The 16085-nt window shown below is 36.7% G+C and overlaps 1 protein-coding gene and 1 non-coding gene across 6 annotated transcripts in view; one reads left to right on the forward strand and one right to left on the reverse strand.

Annotated features, from left to right (window-relative positions):
• The window catches only part of TMCC1 (transmembrane and coiled-coil domain family 1), a 251510-nt gene that overhangs the window by 150015 nt on the left and 85410 nt on the right, over nucleotides 1-16085 (reverse strand). The window lies entirely within an intron of this gene.
• On the forward strand, nucleotides 12964-13067 carry LOC122214649. The gene has a single exon (XR_006200030.1). It is a non-coding gene; the product is annotated as a U6 spliceosomal RNA (small nuclear RNA).

The following is a 16085-nucleotide window of genomic DNA, read 5'->3' on the forward strand; positions in this document are numbered from 1 at the left end:
GACCACTAAAATTTTCTCCATATCAGCAATAAGACTGTTTCACTTTCTTATCATTTGTGTGTTTGCTGTAGTAGTACTTTTAATTTCCTTCAAGAACTCCTCCTTTGCATTCACAACTTGGCTAATTGGTGCAAGAGACCTAGCTTTCATTCTACCTTGACTCTTGACAAACCTTCCTCACTAAGCTGAGTCATTTCTAGCATCGGATTTCAAGTGAGAGATGTGTGACTCCCTCTTTAGCTTCAACACTTAGAGGCCATTGAAGGGTCATTAATTGGCCTCATTTCATTAATGTTGTGTCTCAGAGAATAGGAAGGCCCGAGGAGAGGGAGAAAGACCAGGGATCTGCTGGTCAATGGAGGAATCAGAATACCCACATTACTCTGGCTTATATGAGCATGATTTATGGTGCTTCAAAACACCAAAGATCACTAATCACAGATCACCATAACAAATACAGTAATAATTAAAAAGTTTGAAATACTATGAGAATTACCAAAACATGACACAGAGACATGAAGTCAGCAAATGTTGGAGAAATGGGGTTGATAGATTTGCTGAACACAATTCAATTCATTTAAAAAAAAAAAAAAAAAAAAAAAAAAAAGCAATATCTGCAAAGTATAATAAAGCAAATCACAAAAAAATGAGGTATGCCTATACTTATTTTACTGGAAATTAAAATTTCTAAGGGCTAAGAATTCTAACTAATGTATGTAGTTAAAGCTACTAAAAATAATAAAGGAAACAAGTCTATATACAAGGAAAGTAGCATGTGTTTTCAAGAAAAGGTATGAAATATGGAGGTACTTTTAAGGGAAAGAAAGAAAATTTGTCCTACAGTAAAACTAGTTATGAGACAGGAAATTATAAAATATGAATGTAAAAAACAAAGTTGTAGGTTTGTAGAAAAGGAATATTTGAAGAGAAATTTTAATGAGAGGTCAAGCTGGTTAAAATTAAAATGAATTTATTTAACAATGAGTTTTATATCAAAAGTATACTGGTGTGAAATCAGAATTTGATTTTTCTCTTATAAAAGGACAAAGTTGGGGTGCCAGGGTGGCTCAGTCGATTAAGTGTCCAACTCTTGATTTCAGCTCAGGTCATGATCTCATGGGCTCAAGCCCTGCATGGGGCCCTGCAATGACAGCATGGAACCTGCTTGGAATTCTCCCTCTCCCTCTCTCTCTGCCCCTCCTCCGACTTGCACACACACATGCACCCGTGCTCTCTCTCAAAAATAAATAAAAAAATTTTAAAAAGGGCGAAGTTTTCTTGGTCTGCTCTCAATAACAAGAAATTATAAAGGGATTTTCTTTACCCTTAAAGTAATCTGCCCACTAGAAAACAGAATTCCTGTGTTTTATCAAAATAATGCCCTATGCTTCATGTTGCTTAATCAGTTTTTGATTACTTAAGAAAACTGAATATTATATATTCTCAATATTAAAAGGGTTAAGTGTTTCCTTTATGCAGCCAGTGAACTTTCTATATTTACCTAAGTCTTAATTGCCACTTGGATAAATAGATAACTATGCACTGTTCCATAGTGACCCATTTTTAAAGTTTTTTGGTATCTTTTGACAAAGTTCCCCCAAATCAAGGAACCTCAAAATAGCTTTGGAAGAGCTCAAAATAGCTTTGGAATTTTTCAAAGGGCCCCCGAAAAACAAATGCAAAAAAATAGCATCTTTTTTATAAGGAGAGAGAGAACAAATTAGGCTTATTTGAGGGTGCCTGTATGGCTCAGTCAATTGAGCATCTGACTCTTGAGTTCAGTTCAGGTCATGATCTCACAGTCATGAGATCGAAACCCCACCCCTACCCCTAACCCACTCTGAGCATGGAGGCTGCTTGCGATTCTCTTCCTGCCCCTTCCTCCCCCACTTGAATGTGTGCAGGCGTGCACACTCTCTGTCAAAAAATAGAAATTAAAAAAATTTAAAAAAAAATTTTTAATAAACTAGGCTTATTTGATGTTATTACATGGGAAGCATTTGTCAAGTAAGTGATGATAAATCTTATATTGTATGGGTAAATATTAATAGAAGTGTTCTAAAAACTATATAAAATTTCTAAAATCCTGATATGTCCTGGTATACTATTATCAATCATAATTCTAGTTATTATCTTAAAATGTTGTATGTCACAGAAGTAACCAATTTCCTTGTCAACTCCATTGTAATAAACTCTAATCAGGTCGTTAACCACTGACATTTTTAAGTCTTTTATCATTTACATAGTTATGTTTTTACTCAGATACTTTTACAAAAGTGTTCCTGAAAAATGCTTTATATTCAAGGAGATTCATGGAAAAGACTCTAGAAGACAGGTTTCTGATAACTTGAAGATCATAAAATTGGACTGAGTAAAAATTTCCAGAACTATCAGGAAAACTGGATTCAAGCAAAAGAATTAGTTATATGGGACTAAATAAATGAAGGAGAATAACTATAATTTTTATAACTTTCTGTTTGAATATTGTTGGCTCTTTAATCTTGTTTCCCAGATATAAGGAAACCTTTCCTCTGAAGCCAAATATAAACTTACAGCAATTAGGTAAATTATATCTTTATAAGCATGTTTGAGACGTTTATAAATTTCTCTGTACCTGATCCCTCCAGAATTTAGAAACTCTCAGTGAATATTCTTATTTTTATGGCAATATATTTATTTGCTTAATTTCAATAAGAATCTGTTCTCCTTATAACAAAAGACAATTGTAAACACTGGTTATATTACCAAAATTTTGATTTTGATTGGAATGTTGTATTTGAGAGAAAGATGCAGACTCAGATATGACCAGACAGCTTTAAGGAACCAAGGAGGACTATAGACACAATAAAGCCCCTTGGAAAAACTGGCCTGGTACCTTGCTTACAAGGTTCCTAGCAGCCTTCCCAGGTGAATAAAAAAAGGTCACTTCCTGGCAGGTACAGGAACCTCAACATGTTTTGGGGACATTGAAAAGCGAGGAATTATATTGTAGGCAAGGTCTAATGGCAAGTATTTGGCTTGGTTTCTTAGCCTTTGGAGGCTGTTAAAAGTCCAATCTGAAGTTCCCTTTATACACAGTTTCACCAAAGCAGATTTAAAAGAGTTTATATGGGGGGGCGGGGGAGGGGGCGCAGCGCCTGGGTGGCTCAGTTGGTTGGACAGCTGACTTCAGCTTAGGTCATGATCTTGTGGTCCATGAGCTCAAGCCCCTTGTCGGGCTCTGTGCTGACAGCTGAGAGCCTGGAGCCTGCTTCGGATTCTGTGTACCCCATCTCTATCTCTCCCCCACTCAGGCTCTGTGTCACTCTGTCTCTCAAAAATAAATGTTAATTTTTTTTTTTTTTTTTTTTTTTTTAAAGAAAAAAAAGAGTCTATATGGGGTACCTGGGTGGCTCAGTTGGTTAAGCATCCAACTTTTGATACTGGTTCAGGTCCTGATCTTGCAGTCATAAGTTCCAGCCCTGTGTCAGGTTCCACACTCTGATTCCCTCTCCCTCTGCCCCTCCCCGCTCTCTCAAACATTTAAAAAATTAGTAATAAAATATAAGAGCCTATATGATCAATTGCTATTCTTGCTGCATTTATGCAAATAACCAGGCCAATTTACTAAAACTAGACTTATTTTGCAAACAAATTACTTTTAATTTGGCTATCTTTGGTAGAAATGAGAGTGGTTATAGACAGAAAAAAATGTTTCAAGAGCACACCTTTGTGGATATTAGATTCTAATACTGTTCATTCTAAATTGACTAGATCTTGAATTCTTCTAGTTTCTCCAATGTCTGGCTACAACTCTCCAAACTAATGTTTTTAATTTTTCTCCAACCCTTCTGAGTTAGAATCATTGAGAACTAAAACTGCCCTTCCTAAAGTCTTCCAAACTGAACAACTTGATGTAAACCTCAGAGAATTCACCCTAATAATTCATGTTTAGACAATCTTTGTACATGTTGCTATACGGGCCACTGACAAAGTTTGCCTGAAGACACAATGACATAATTAGAGACATTCAAACTATAAAAGATGCTTCAACCCTGACATCTAGAAATCTTCTCAACTGATTATCCTCAAAACTTACAAATTGGCTGATAATTGTTCCAATCATTAACTATTGTTCTTCTTTTCTTCCTATAGAAATGTCTTATTAAGTACCTGATTGCAGGTATAACACAGGCCTACCTCTGGAAGTCTACCTGCATTACTACCTCCTGAAATGAGTTTAACTGAACTTACCTATTGTCAAGACTGTGACTGATCCACTGAGATGAAACTATCTACCAAGTCAATTTCAGGACTGTAGGGGAGCACAATCTGCTACACCAAAATGTGTCTCTCTAGCATGTGAATGATTCTAGGCTGATTATTTTTAAGAATCAGAAGGCTCATGGGCTCAGTCAGTTAAGCATCCAACTCTTGCTGTTGGCTCAGGTCATGATCTCACAGTTCTTGAGTTCAAGCCCCACGACGGGTTCTGTGCTACAGCGTGGATCCTGCGTGGGATTTCTCTCTCCCTCTGTCTCTGCCCCTCACCGGGGCTTGCTCTCTCTTTCTTTCAAAAAATACACAAACAAAAAAAAAGGAATCAGAAGGGTTACAAAGAAACTTTGACCTTCCCCCTAAATGCCTAAAAGAATTTAGATAGAGAACCTGCTCCAAGAAGAGAGCTATCACCACAGCTAACTATAGTATAACTTGAACTTGGGAGTGGCAGACAGAAAGGAACTTCGCAAAGTCTGTTAAAATTCCTCTCTATGCAAAAAAAAAAAAAAAAGAAAGAAAAGAAAAGAAAAGGGGGCGCCTGGGTGGCTCAGTCGGTTAAGCTCTGACTTCAGCTTAGGTCATGATCTCACGGTCCGTGAGTTCGAGCCCCGCGTCGGGCTCTGTGCTGACTGCTCAGAGCCTGGAGCCTGTTTCAGATTCTGTGTCTCCCTCTCTCTCTGACCCTCCCCTGTTCATGCTCTGTCTCTGTCTCAAAAATAAATAAACGTTAAAAAAAAAAAAAATTCCTCTCTATGCCCCACTGTTTCTGTATGATCCAGCAAACATTTGTTTACCAAACATTCACTCTTTTTCATCTTCCTAGGAAGATTCCTTTCATCTTTCCTTTGAAGTCTCAGCCCCATACCCAACTTCTCTTTAGTTCTGGATAGCATATAAGCCTCAACTGCCTGACTTCCTGTGGGTCTCATATTCTTATGGAGCCCCATACTTACGTAATTAAATATGATTTTCTCCTGTTAATCTGCCTTATACCAGCGAAAAAGACCTCAAAGGACAGAGGAAAAATTTCCATCCCCCAACTTTGTAAAAATATTTACATTGGCATATGTAAACAGTATCAAAATTTAACTAAAATTTTAATAAAATGTGGGCAGAGAGAAAAGAACTTAATCATCATCTTCTTATAGGCAATCAACAGATACTATCTACAAGAGAAAAAAAAAGACATAAGCATGCTATTTAGAAAATATTGAAATAAATTCCAGGATAAAAATGATTGCCTGAGGAAAAAAAAGAAATAGAATATAGAGTTCTGGTTATTAGAACCCTGTAGTGGTTTCTTTTTTTTTTAATGTTTTATACTATGTGATAAACATAAAGGTTAAAATAAAGTTTCCCTGTGTTACATATGGTGAAGAAAACATTTGTTTTTGAGAACTCTGAAAATCTGAAAAATGGTAGTATATCAGTCTACGGAAACTCCTTCACAAAAAATTTAAGCAGATTTATAAGCAGGTAGAATGTTTTATAGTTCTAATTACATTGAAAAGCAAAAAGATGACTTTTAAATTCTTGGTTTCAACAATTCTCTGAAAGACTAAGGACAAAGAAACATATCTGAAATAATATTAATTTCTTAATTTCATTTGTTCCTGTAGCTTCCTGTTGGTGTAAGGTCACAATTCAGTCTTCCTTTGTCAAAATGCTTTTCAGAGTTTCCAGCTGTAATTTCAAAAGCAGTACTAGGACAATACAGAATTGTAAAGCTACAGACAATGAATGATAAGAGAAATAAACTAATGGGAAGAAAAAAATCACAAGGGTTCCAATCTTTAAGGAGAGAGAAAGTCTCTCTTTTTCCTTAAGAAAAATAGACTTAAAACATTCAATCAAAAAGAATGGCTTTGACATTTTCACACTTAGCATATGATATTGTGATCTGTAATATTTTGTGGTCTTCTATCCACAGTTCTTGGCTAATAGATCCCAAAACTCTTGGAATTTCCTGCATATTAACAGCAAAGGGAGCATCTTTTGTTATAATATTCGGTCTTTTGTCCTTAGATCCTGAAATAGCTTCAGAGCATAAAGGTGAAATGAGTGTTGTATTACTCATAACAACCTCCTCACCCTGTTCAACCACACCTGATTTTTTTTTAAGTTTATTTTTGAGAGAGAGAGAGAGAGAGAGAGAGAGAGAACGAACTCGGGAGGGGCAGAGAGAGGGGGGAGAGAGAATCCCAAGCAGGCTCTGTGCTGTCAGCGTGGAGCCCAACATGGGACTCGAACCCATAGTGAGATGATGACCTGAGCCAAAATCAAGAGTCAGATGCGTAACCAATTGAGCCAGCCAGGCGCCCATCAACCATACTTGATTTTATGTTAAGGAGGTGTCTTGTGGAATGCCTCCACTTAACTTAGGATGGGAGCTGGTTGCCAGAGGAACCAACCATGTGCTCAGACTTGGAACTTTCAGCCCCACACTCCCTCATCTCCAAGGAGTAAGGAGGGCTTGGAGATTGTGATCTGATCAACCATATCTATATAATCAAGCTTCCACAAAAATCCCTAACCCATGGGGTTCTGAGAATTTCTAGGTTGGTGAACACATGGGAAGTCCTGAGAGAGTGACACACCCAGAAGGCACGGAAGCTCTGCCCCTCTTCACACATAACTGCCCTTTGCCATTCTGGAGTTATACCCTTTTATAATAAACCTCTAATACAGTAAGTAAAATATTTTCATGAGTTCTCTGAGCCACTCTAGCAAATTTATGGAACCCAAGGAGTAGGTGGTGGGATCATTTGATCTGTAGTCAGCTGGTCAAAACCTGGACTTGCCAGTGGCAGCTAAACAGGGAGGGGAAGCAGTCTTGTGGGTCTATGCCCTTAAACTGTGGGATATGAAGCTATCTTCTCAGATAGGGTCATTATTGCATTAAACTGTAGGACACCCAGCAGATACTGCAGAGAAGTGCTTGGTGTGGGGGGAAAAAACCCACACATCTGTTAATCAGAAGTGAAGTGTACTGTGTACTATAGTAAAGAAGAGACATACAGGAGTGTCTTTTCTTTATATAAAACATCAATTGCTTTTGCAAAGATTTTTTTTCTTTTTGCCAGTTTCAATGGCAGCTATTTTTTTTAAACCTAATTATTAGGTAAATCCCACTAAAAAAGGAAAAAATAACTATTTGGTTAAACCGCATATTTGGTAAACTTAGTCTATATGTGACAAAGTGTGACTCATCTAAATAAGAAAACTGTTTATTCAATTGATTTTATTTAGTAAAATACTAGAACTACAAATCCTTATAATGATGAAAACAAGAAGCAAAAGTCAAGCTTGTCTTGGATTTCTGTACCAATGCAAAAATCTCTGCACCCAAATGCAACAAAAGATAATGACATAGAAGTAGGAGCAAAAAAATTTTTTAAAAAAAGGATATACATCCCAAACCAGTATGTAGACCGAAGGAAGGTAATTTATACTATGGCCTAAATTCTCCTGAGCTATAATCAGATCATAAAACCTTTATTCCCATTCTCACAAAGCTAAACTTCTAACAACAGAAAATAGCCTGGATTCCATCTTTCTACCAAGAAACTCAAGCAAGATCACCTTATTTGCAAAGGCCCTCTGGAGGAACATTCCTAAGAAGAATATATTAACCTCACGAGTATTTATCTGTTTAAACTTAATTTGATTCTATGTTTGGTATAACTCATCACAAATCTTGTAAAGACAATTTGTGACACCCAAGGAATATGGAAAATGGAAAGAAATTTATCAAAGAAATATTTCCACTAATAAACAATCAGTTGCAATAACAAAATGGGTAGATTGTTTTCTTCAGCTGTTCTGCATTTTTGTAGCAGACAACAGTTCCAAGCAGTATAAAACGTAGACACTGTTCTTTAACCCAGAAGAATGTATAGTTGTGTCCTGCACAATCTACAATCATTTGAAAACAAGTTAAATGTTGTTGGAAAACCTCCAGTGAGCTAAAGCCAGAAAACAATGTTTAAGATATTCTACTTCTACACTAAAAGATGGTGGTTATTTGTGTATTTGCATAGCTGCTTAACATATGAGGCTTTTATTAATAAACCAAGTGTATGCTCCCTAAGATTGTATTATATTCTAATAAGCTTCTATTTCACTAAAATTGTAGAAAACATCTCCCAAAGAACATCCCACAGGCCATCCAATGGCCTTTCATTTTGTGTCTTTTATACTTTAAAAAAAAAAGTGCTACTAAGATGGAAATCTTCTCAACAAATGCAGGATTAGAAATTAAAAAACAAAATCTCAAGTTCTAATGATGCTAGACACTCTTAGATGCATTGAAGCAGAAGGGCTTCTGCCTCTCTGTGAGCAATGACACAGAACAGGGTATTATATCAACCAGGAAAGAAGAAAATCACCACCACAACAAAGAAACTTAAGTAGGTGCTCTGTAGCACTATAGTCACATCCACAATACTCAAATCAAGTACAGTGAAAAAGCTATAAGCTTATTGCTGGCTTATCTTTGCTAGCTGGATTTCACAAAACCATCCCCTCACCATAAAGAAAAAAGAAAAAGGGCAGATGGATGCTAAAGTTTTGTTTTGAAGGCAATACAATTTTGAGCTTAAAAAAGTGAAGCTACTCAATTACATCACAGAATAAATTATTCTTTAAAAAAAATTTTTTTTAATGTTTACTTATTTTTGAGAGAGAGACAGAGCACAGTGGGGAAGGGTCAGAGAAAGAGGGAGACACAGAACCCAAAGCAGGCTCCAGGCTCCGAGCTGTCAGCCCAGAGCCAGACACAGGGCTCAAACTCACGAACCGTGAGATCATGACCTGAGCTGAATTTGGACGCCTAACCGACTGAGCCACCCAGGCGCCCCCAGAATTACTTATTCTTAGTGAAACAGTACTTATAGATTTATTTTAGTAACTTACAGATTTTACAGGGACTGTGATACTATACACTTTAAAATAATGGTTCATCCTTAACTTGCTTTCATGTTTTCTCCCTGCCTCTCTCCTTTTATTTGGTATACTAAAGCAGAGTAAAACTCTGTTGATAAAGTTCATTGTTGGAATTCCTTACTTATAGATTTATTCTCCTATATAGTCAGGATATTACAAGAAAACTTAAAACTTTTTCCTATGTGGAGATAGCTTGTGAAGCAGAAACCATAAAAAATTTTTTTTAAGTTTATTTATTTCGAGAGAGAAAGAGAGAGACAGAAATGGAGAGAGCACGAGCGGGGTAGGGGCAGAGAGAGGGAGAAAGAGAATCTCAAGCAGGCTCCAGGCTCCAAGCTATCAGGACAGAGCTTGGCACTCATAAATCATGAGATCAAGACCTGAGCCAAAATCAAGAGTTGGAAGCTTAACTGAGTGAGCCACCCAAGCACCCCAGAAATCATCAAATTAAAAAAAAAAAATTTAATGTTTATTTATTTTTGAGAGAGAGATAGAGCGTGAGCAGGGGAGGGACAGAGAGAGAGGGAGACACAGAATCCAAAGCAGCTCCAGGCTCTGAGCTGTCAGCACAGAGCCCAACATGGGGCTCAAATCCACAAACTGTGAGATCAAGACCTGAGCCAAAGTCAGATGCTCAACCGACTGAGTCACCCAGGTGCCCCATCAAATTTCTAAAGACAGCAGAAGTTCTGAGCAGGTTTGGGTGAAGAAGTTGAACAATTTCCTGTTTAGTCCTGTTCCAGATTCACAGCCTAAGTTTCCTACAGTGTTTTAAATGTAAGTGCTCCACCTATGAATTCCTATCTATAGTCATAGAATTCAGGAGTATCAGAGGTTGTTTAGTCCAACTCTCAACTGGAGTCATGGATATGTCCTACAACATGCATGATGTGTGTGTGGTTCTCCAGCTTTTGCCTGATCTTCCCCAGGCAACCTACCACAAAACTGACAGTTCTGTTGTAAAATCTGTTCTTATATTATGGTTAGCATCACATTCCTAAGGTATATATAAATGTTTTTCATATACATGCACCTGAATGTATGCAAGACAATCCAATGGACTGTGGTAAGAAAACATTGTAACTTCCGTTGTACTTTTATCTCATCATTTTTTAAAAAAATTTTTGTTAGTATTTATTTATTTTTGACACAGAGAGAGACAGAGCATGAGTGGGGAGGGGCAAAGAGAGAGGGAGACCCAGAATTCAAAGCAGGCTCCAGGCCCTGAGCTGTCAGCACAGAGCCTGACGCGGGGCCTGAACTCACGGACTGCGAGATCATGACCTGAGCCAAAGTAGGACGCTCAACCAACTGAGCCACCCAGGCGCCCCTATCTCATCCTTTTAATTTAATTTTTATATTATATGATGTATGTAATTTATAGAAACAATTTTATTTGTACAATTTAAAACATAAAAATATTGGAGACATGCTAAAGGTGTGGGTGGGCAAAATAATTTGGAAGCCACTCACTACTCTTGACAGTTAATGGCCTTTCTTTTATTATTATTTTTTTAACATTAGGTCGTGGAATTACCATTTGCACCAACACGAATAGACCCAGTGGATATTATGCTAAGTGAAATAAGACTGACAGAAAGACAAATACCATATGATTTTAATTCTATGTAGAATCTAAAAAACAAAACAAACAAAACAGCAATTGGTTCACAGATACAGAAAACAAACTGTAGGCTACCAGAGGGGAAGAGGGGTTGAGGGTAGGCAAACCAGATGAAGGGGATTAAGAGGTACAATCCCCTCTATAGGGCTATAGGGAATATAGCCAATAATATTATAGTAACTCTGCATGATGACAGATGGTAACTAGACTTATTATAGGGATCATTTCATTATGTATGAAAATATCAAACCTCTATGATGTGCATCTAAAACTAATAGGATATCATATGTCAATTATACTTCAATAAAAACAAAAGAATTAGTCCCATAACCTGGCTGGTAATTAAAAATAAGACGGTGGAATTATATTAGGAATAACCAAGAAAACCGTGTTTAAAATACACTGCAGGCAGTAAGAAGCATTGGTGTAACGCAGAACAACTGGCATGTTATTTCAACTAACATACTTTCAGCAATACCAGAAGGTATCAGCAGAGGGCCTTTAGAAATCATAAATAAAGCTTTCTAGTGACATCTTTCTCAAGTAAGCCAGGAAATTAATTAATTCCCTGCTGATACTTGCTAAAAAGATTTATGTTCAAATTAAATTGACAACATCTGATTAAGACTCTGGCTCAGAAATCAAATATGAGAATTTCTCTCCAACTAAAAAAATTCACATCCAAACCAGGAAAGCAATATTCAAATGTCAAATATTGCTTTCAAGATTGCAACTCCGCACTGTAGAATGAAATTTTTCTAACAGCCTCAATGAAAGTGCTAATACTACTTTTAAAAAATATAGGGGCACCTGGGTGGCTCAGTCGGTTAAGTGCCTACTTCAGGTCATGATCTTGCAGTCTGTGGGATCAAGCCCTGTGGCAAGCTCTGGAGCCTTCTGTGTTTCCCTCTCTCTCTGTCCCTGCCCTGCTCGCCTTGTCCCTCTCTCTCAAAAATAAATACAAAAAAAAATTTTTTTTAGGGGCACCTCGGTGGCTCAGTCAGTTGAGCATCCGTCCAACTTCGGCTCAGGTCATGATTTCACAGTGGGTTTGAGCTCTGCGTCAGGCTCCGTGCTGACAGCTCAGAGCCTGGAGCCTGCTTCAGATTCTGTGTCTCCCTCTCTCTGTCTGCCCCTCCCCTGTTTGCACTCTCTCTCTCTCTAAAATAAACATTAAAAAAATTTTTAATTTTTTTAATCTATGTGAAGTATAGAAACATCATAACACAAATATGCTAGAGAAACAACATTTTCTATCTTACCATCCTAAAAAGAAATAAATGGCTAACAACAACTACAATAACTTTTTCTTCTTAGGCCCCTACAGACCCAGACCATTCCTCTGTCATCACACCTGATTTCCTGGGAGATAATTTATTGCAATCCCAGAGACTTCTTTTACCTTAGTAAGCTGAATTTCAAGCTAGGAATTCTTTTTTTTTTTTTTTTAAGACAAAACCTCTTTGGATTTCAAGTATCACCAGACATTAAAGAAAACACTTTACGAAAAAGAACTGGGCACTGATTAAAAAACAAATGTACCTGAAGATCTAAGTATAATAAATGACTGGATTTTTAAAAATGTCACAAAAATACAGAGCCATACATTAAATAATACTACAAATATAAAATAAGAAAAATTAGGTGCTGAAGGTAGGAAATATTAAGTGACATTCTCCACCCTTACTACTGTATTAAAAGAAGATATAATTTGAAAGCATTTTACTCTTAAAAGCAAATATTTTAGAAACGGTTAAGTTTTTCAAAAAAGTGTTCTTTTCTAACATTCTCAAAATTACTAAACATCTGTATTTTTAAAGCACTATCTATAAAAATTTCAATTGTGCTGAATTAAATTCTATGAATTTCACCAAATGAAAATTCAAGTTATGAAAAAAAGTCACATTGTAAAAAGGAAAAACAATTTCAAAATGGAGCTGTGTACATTGAAAGAAGAGAACAGCACCTTAGAATTAGGGAAGTGATAGCTCAGCTCTAGTCCCTGCTAAATACCTATCTGGATATTGTGTTCTGCACACCACCATTTAAGAAGAATACAGAAGAACTGGAATAATCAAGAGCTGATAGACCAATATGACTAAATATTCCAAATTATGATGTGCAAGAACAGCCCCATGCTTGCTTCAGCAGCATATATACAAAAGTGGAACAATACAAGTGATTAGCATGGCCCATGCACAAGGATGACATTGAAATTTGTGAAGCATTCCCTATTTGTCATGGACCTCTGAGGTCCTTAGTGAATTGCTGAAACCACAAATTTAGATCTGTGACTGTCAAGAATTTACTTGATGTGTAGTTTTCCAATGGAGCCCAGGAAGACTCCAAATTCATCTAGCATCCCAAGAATCCCCATAATCTCATACCTAGGAAGTACTTTTAAGCCATTCTTTTAGGCCAACCTTCTTCTTGAACTTATCTACTCTAGGCTTATATGTGATTATTCTTGGCAAGACCCACAACAACAGAGTAGTGGTCAAAGCATGACTTTTGGAGCTACGCATGGTTCTGACATCCAGTAAATTTCTAACCAATTGTGTGAACTTGGTAAGTCACTTCAACCTCAATCTTCTGTTTTCCTCACTTATAAAACAGAGACAGTAATATTTCACAGTACAGTGTTTATAGTAAAGATTCATTATTGCATTCTAGCATTTAGAATGCCTGGATCAATAAATATTTGTTGAATTAAGAAATAGAGAGCCTGCATGGCTCATTAGGTTAAGAGTCCGACTCTTGATTTCGGCTCAGGTCATGATCTCTGGGTTCATGAGTTCGAGTCCCATGTTGGGCTCTGCACTGACAGCATGGAGCCTGCTCAGGATTCTTGCCACCCCCCCGCCCCCTGCAAAATAAATAAATAAGCATTTAAAAAGGAAAGAAAGAAAAAAAATATCCCAAAGACTAGAGATTATTAGCCTAGAGAAGGGATTATTCAGAAACACACATTATGAAAGAAATTCATGCCTGCAGAGGCATTACATACTGTGACTGGCCCTAACTGAAGCAATGCAATTTAATACAGATTCCAGTTTAATATGTTAGATTTGTCTAACAGAGGCATGCCTGGTAGAATGGGCTTCTTTGGGAGATTTTGAGAAGCCAGATAACCACTTGGGAAGAATGTTACAGAGACGAATAAAATGACTATAGAAGTCCCTTCCAACCTAAGATACTGTGTTAATGAAAGGTTCAAAAAGACAAGTGGAACTTTCTTTCGTACAATGCTCCAGAATTCTTGTCTTACCACTCAGATAGTTGTAGCAACTTGGCAGGAGAAGCAACACCAAAAACACAGAATTAAAAAGAATCATTGCTACTGTCACATTATCTGCCAGTTAGATTACCTGAAGCAAAGATAAATAAATAACCTTGCATTTCCTACTTTCAGGTACTGTTCAGAGGTTAGACTCTGGAGGTGGTGACTTCTGGAATTACAACAATTTCACTGTGGCCTTTTGACAGTGGATATGGAAAGTAATGGAAAACTTCTATTCTTCTATCTAAATTTCTACTTTATTCATTTCTACTATAAGAATTAATTATCAAGCTTCAAATATTACTTTAGATTTCTAAGACCAATTGATTTTTTGTTTTTTTGTTTTTTTTTTTCCCTTAGGTGTTTTAGGAAAATTAGTCTCCTTAGATGGATCTTCCAAAGACTTGGAAGGTTAACCAACTTTTTGGCAGTCTAGGTCCTTCTAAGATCTTCTATACCCTCTGCCTTTATATTACACTGCTCACATTAAGTACATGATAAAAACGTACACTATTGAGCCATATGTGCTATAATCAAATGAGCAAAAAAATTAGACTTAGCCATGTACTAGCTCTCTGGTCTTAGGCAAGTTTGAAATTTTGCCTAGCCCTAATTACTTTATTTGTGAAAAAAAAAAAAAAAACAAAACAAAACCAGGATATCAGACCTACTTCAAAAAGCTGACATGCAATATAAATTACATTATATACATGAAAAAGGTCTTGTATAGATACTCAATAAGCTGAGTACAATCCTAAATAATACTATTGAAACAAATTCATTTCCACAAAACATTCCTGCAAATATCACGGACAACTATGTGGAAAAGATTCTCAATCACTGAATGAGTCACTGAAATTCAGTATTCTCAGGGCAGGTTTCTTGGTATTTTAAAGCAATAAGAAAGATGATGGAGGGATGGTTCTTACCTTCATCCCTCTTTCTTAGCTATAATTCTCCAACATTATTTTGTGGTTAACGTGAGACTACAATCATGAGTTCTCTTTTCTACCCTACCCTCAACCTCACAATGCAGAAATAGCTCCATAGAGACTGTATGGTTAACTGGTTATCTCAGTAAATAGAAAAGGCCTTATTTTAGGGCCCTGTAAATAATTAATTACTCTACTTTCTTGTTTTTTTTAGATATATGAGAATCCAGAATGTCACTGCTCATATTTTAACGATGAACAGTATTAAGATAACTCTAAGGAATCATTATAATTTTATTTCTGTTGCTACTCATCTGAAAAAGAAGACAAGAATTATTTAAAAGTAATAACATAAGAAAACCAACAGGTAGGGGGTGCTTGGGTGGTTCAGTTGGTTAAGCATCAGACTCTTAATTTCAGCTCAGGTAAACATCTCCCAGGTTCCTGATATCGAGGCTGTGTGTGTCAGGCTCCGCAATGACAGAACGGAGCCTGCTTGGGAGTCTATCTTCTCTCTCTCTCTGCCCCTCCCCCTGTTCACACTCTCTCTCTCAAAATAAATAAATAAGCATTAAAAAAAAAAAAAAAAAGAAACCAAAAATGTAGTAATGAAATCAGTTTTTGTCACTGCTCTTAGATTTCTGCCCTCATTCAAACAAGCTGATCTAGTCACCAATATCTTGAAAAAGAAAAAACTTTCTTCACCTTTTCCTTTCTCCTGCTTGACAGAACTGTTATTCTTCAATTTTCTGACATGATCAACAGGATAAAAAGGCAAAAACCCTAAACACAGAATCAGAAGGAATCCAGGGATCTGGAGCTGGTATCACTCATTAGCTGTATAACCTCAAGCAAGTTTTAAGATCTTCAGACCTGTAAAAATGAACTGTAAAATGAGGAGTTTGATTAGGACTGTCCCTAAAGCTTAGCAGTCTATGAGTCTTGCTAATCACTTAGCAACAGAGAGGGATCTATTGGCTGGAAATTAATGTGTCACAAGTGGCTCATTTTGTAACCCAAAGTTTCTGAATTCTTAACTTCCTCA

Source organism: Panthera leo, chromosome A2, assembly GCF_018350215.1.
Source record: "Panthera leo isolate Ple1 chromosome A2, P.leo_Ple1_pat1.1, whole genome shotgun sequence".
Classification (NCBI taxonomy): Eukaryota; Metazoa; Chordata; class Mammalia; order Carnivora; family Felidae; genus Panthera; species Panthera leo.